Here is a 4,499-nt window from a genome sequence, read left to right as displayed (position 1 = left end):
TATATATATATATATATATATATCGACATTAATCTGCCTCTCGGATAACAACGTTTCACGGTTCGTACGTGGTGGTTCGGAGGAACGAGAGTCGGTCCGAGAGTCGTCGACGCAAACCAGAGTCGTTTGGAATTCAGTCGACACTGAAATATCGCGTTTCCAACTAAATCTGGCCGAATCTAATTTTACGGGACCCATGTGCATTAGCGGATTAATGCACTCTATTCCTGCCGGACCAGAGGCGATGAGGAGATGTATTTGCATGGCATTATACTTGCGCCTTCCCTTCCCTCCTCTCTTATCCGAACCCTTATCCGAACCTCTTCAATCCCATCTCTAATTATACGTGTAACACCCACCACGAGTTCTCTTGCGCGCAGGTGATAATCATATTACCATCCTATCAACGTTATTGCCATTCCTGATCGCATACCACGATCGCACTATTTGAAGTGCTTAGACTAGTGGCGATCGATCAACGCCCTAAGAGGTTCGAATTTACCCTCTCACAATCGGTCTGGTCTTTGAAGAGGAGGTGAGCAGGAGGAGTGAGGGGAAACCGGAGAACAGAGGATCAGACAATAGGCGAGCGCCTCTCGCGCCCACCGAATATCCTATTAACTCGAACGAAATTTATTCCAACCCCTGTTTCCTCTCCTTCTTTCTTTCGTTCTCTTTTCTTTTTTTTGTTCTTTCTTCCCCATCCTTCCACCTTCCCTCTTCAACCCCAGCTCCCGTCCTCGAACGCTATATTTCGAACGCGAATTTCCTTTCCCGCCGACGGGCAAACAAAACGTAAATAAATAACGACAGGAAGGGGGGCAATGAACTCTCACGTTTGCCAAGTTTTCGCTGTGCAAGTTTTGCGAAACTGGTGCGCGAAGCTATCGCGGCTGAACCGAAAGGAAAGGAACGAAGGAATGTTAGATATACGGTGTATAACTTGCGAGTAATCTCGCGTTGTCGCGGGAGATGGAGATATAAATTCACGGACGAACGTGAAGTTTCTCTCTCGCCGGTTGGAAACTTCGTCGTTCGTTCGTCAGCGTGTTGAAAAAGGAAAGCAAATATCGACTTTGCGCGATTCTTTCTGAACGAACGAGGATACTTGTTTGCGCCTTTCGTTTAGACAACCGGCCACTCTTCGTACACGCGATATGTAAATTCGAGGATAAACGAACCACTCCATCCCATTGTAAATAGTACAATTTCATTTTTTCTTAATGAGATATTCTCGTAATTAAATAATGAACGACTGATTTCCACGCTCGGTCCTGTGATGAATGTATTTTCATCACGATCGAGCGAACATTTTTTGCACATCCATTCCCTCTATTAGCATTATTTTTGCTACAGATGGTAAGACATTTTTTACTTTCGTGACATCCCTTTACTATTATGGCGTAACTTGCCATAGTGCATAGTTTAAATTGTAAATTTGTAAATTGAAATTATAGCTCGCGTGTCCTGGTTATCTCTCTCTTTAATTAGATGTGTTGTATTACCTTCTCTCGCGTACCGTAACGTTTCGCGGGGCGAGAAAATGGCTGCGACACGATTCGTATCTCGCGAGCGACACAGTTGCTTCCGCAACAGTGAATCCGCGACAAATTAATCGGGCAAAGTAGCCAATGCACGGCTAATGCGGGCTGAGCGCCAAATGCTGTTTCTAACGTAATCGAATTTGCAGCTTGTCTCTGTACTCTCGGGACCATCGAGCACACCTATACGCGTCAAGCTTCGAATGGACGGCTATAAGTAATCGAATAATTCATTTTCGCAATCCCGTATCGCGGAACAATAACGACACCGAGTGGAATTATTCAAGAACGATTCGATCTTTTAACCGGCTTCGCCGTTCGTTGACTCCAATTCGATGTTTCACGGTGATTTTATTTCGAACTCGTTCGAGATCACGCATCAAGGATCATATCGTTGGGAATCGTTAGACAATGTTGTCGTGTGCATTACAGGAATTTCTGAATATATATTTTTTATATCGCGTTTTATATCGCGATTGAAATAAAACGAAATGAAACTTTCCTCCATTGTACGCGTCAACAAATTAATAATACAATGGTCCGTAAATTTTATATGCGCGAGACGGCGCAACTTTCGTTTTAATTGTGTGCAACGATGAAGTTAATTTTATGAAGTCCGTAACGGGGAACGGGTACACGCCCGTTTCGCGATGCCGGCAGATTTCAAACTTTTTTCATTTTTAGGGATAAAACGAGATTCTCTCGAGAGATTTAAGAATGGGCTCATCGCTATGAAAGGGTAATGCTGTTTAATTTATGAACCGAGAACAAAACCTCACGTGTGCTTATTAAACCATTCAAACCATCGGTTATTAAACTGTCCAGATATTAATCGTTGAGATTTAATTTTTTTTACAATCGATCCTTTCAACGAATGTACTTTAATTTAATAAGTGATAAAAACTTGTGAATTATGTACTATTTTGCACGTATCGCAGATGACAATAGCGTTTCGCGTATCGTAATCCGTTATTTTTAAATTTCGCGGAATCATATGTCTCGTTGTGCTCACTCGCGACAATGAATTTCGAACACGTTGTAAATTAATTCGCGTAATATCGAATATAATAAATTTTATCACATATGCGTATTATTTTAAATTCGATATTTCGATTTTTAAAGTTAAAAGTGAATTTAGAAATGAAGATATTGAATTTTTGCGATCTTTGAATTTGTATTTTGAAAAGGGAATTGTAAGATTCCATGTTATTATTTCGTGTTTTCTTTGGTAAATGGTAGAATATCTTGTGTTCCCAGGCAAATGATTATAAACTATTATACTCATTTATATAATTCGTGAAAATTCGTAAACATTTGAGAAGGAACAATATGATTATTGATATATTGAATATATAACAATCCTTAAGAACAGTCAAAACTGTTTCAAAACATGATTCAAAGAATCATTATAAAATTTTCAAATTTAAAGTAAATATCAACATAAATTATTTTTATTTTCATATTATTATTATATATAATTATTATATATAATATAATTATTATTTTATTTAAAATTTTATAAGATTAAAAATTCATTTATAATTATACATTTGTTCAACATTTTAATTGTATTTAAATTATAATCAAAATTGTTTTCAATTGATTAATCTAATAAATCAGAAAAAGTTTAAAGCCTAAGTGAAATTGTGAAAATAAAAATACTAGAAATATATTTAATAATAATTATAACAGAAAAAAGAAATAATAGATTTGAATAAGTTTTCTCAATATGACGAAACTAGAATTTCTCTATGTGAAAGTATTCTTCCAACTGCGATGGTGGNNNNTGTAATGGTTAGCATAGTTGCCTTCCAAGCAGTTGATCCGGGTTCGATTCCCGGCCATCGCAGAGTTTATTTTTCTTTCAAAAACCTTGTTCCTTTTTTGATTCAGATAACTTATTCTAACTTGTTCTACTTCCTTAAAATATAAAATTTCAATTGCGATGGTGGTGTAATGGTCAGCATAGTTGCCTTCCAAGCAGTTGATCCGGGTTCGATTCCCGGCCATCGCAGAGTTTATTTTTCTTTCAAAAACCTTGTTCCTTTTTTGATTCAGATAACTTATTCTAACTTGTTCTACTTCCTTAAAATATAAAATTTCAATTGCGATGGTGGTGTAATGGTCAGCATAGTTGCCTTCCAAGCAGTTGATCCGGGTTCGATTCCCGGCCATCGCAGGATTTATTTTTCTTCCTTTTCTAAATTTACATTTTTATTTGAATAGTACACGTGTTCTGAATATTTTCTATTTTAAACGATCATATATCAACTGCGATGGTGGTGTAATGGTCAGCATAGTTGCCTTCCAAGCAGTTGATCCGGGTTCGATTCCCGGCCATCGCAGGGTTTTTTTTTCTTCTTTTTCTGAATTTACATTTTTATTTGAATAGTACACGTGTTCTGAATATTTTCTATTTTAAACGATCATATATCAACTGCGATGGTGGTGTAATGGTCAGCATAGTTGCCTTCCAAGCAGTTGATCCGGGTTCGATTCCCGGCCATCGCAGGGTTTTTTTTTTCTTTTAATTTGCATTTTTACTTAAGTAATATACATATCTAAATTATTTTTTATTTTAAATATTTAAATTTTAATTGTGATAATATAATGGTTAGCATAATTCTCTTTCAAAGTAGTTGATCCCAATTTCATTCCCAGCTATTGTAATAATTTATTTTATTTAAAAATAAAATAATTATTTTATATAATTAATGTTTGTTATTGTCTATTTATAATTACTTAAACAAGTAATATTCAAACTGCGATGGTGGTGTAATGGTCAGCATAGTTGCCTTCCAAGCAGTTGATCCGGGTTCGATTCCCGGCCATCGCAGGATTTATTTTTTTTAAATTTTTGTTTCATATAATTTTTATTTTATATTAAAAATATTTATAATTTTATAAATTTAAATTTTATCGCTATTTATAGTAACAAAAATATTTAATTTTAATATA

The 4,499-nt window shown here is 35.9% G+C and overlaps 5 non-coding genes across 5 annotated transcripts; all 5 read left to right on the top strand.

Moving 5' to 3' along the window:
* Positions 1-3,483: 3,483 nt before the first annotated feature.
* On the top strand, positions 3,484-3,555 carry Trnag-ucc. The gene has a single exon. It is a non-coding gene; the product is annotated as a tRNA-Gly (tRNA).
* A 93-nt stretch (positions 3,556-3,648) lies between these two features.
* On the top strand, positions 3,649-3,720 carry Trnag-ucc. The gene has a single exon. It is a non-coding gene; the product is annotated as a tRNA-Gly (tRNA).
* A 94-nt stretch (positions 3,721-3,814) lies between these two features.
* Trnag-ucc lies at positions 3,815-3,886 on the top strand. Its single transcript has one exon. It is a non-coding gene; the product is annotated as a tRNA-Gly (tRNA).
* A 94-nt stretch (positions 3,887-3,980) lies between these two features.
* On the top strand, positions 3,981-4,052 carry Trnag-ucc. Its single transcript has one exon. It is a non-coding gene; the product is annotated as a tRNA-Gly (tRNA).
* A 253-nt stretch (positions 4,053-4,305) lies between these two features.
* On the top strand, positions 4,306-4,377 carry Trnag-ucc. The gene has a single exon. It is a non-coding gene; the product is annotated as a tRNA-Gly (tRNA).
* Positions 4,378-4,499: the final 122 nt, after the last annotated feature.

Source organism: Apis dorsata, unplaced genomic scaffold (assembly GCF_000469605.1).
Source record: "Apis dorsata unplaced genomic scaffold, Apis dorsata 1.3 scaffold_779, whole genome shotgun sequence".
NCBI classification, from domain to species: Eukaryota; Metazoa; Arthropoda; class Insecta; order Hymenoptera; family Apidae; genus Apis; species Apis dorsata.
This window is presented reverse-complemented; position numbering and strand designations above follow the sequence as displayed.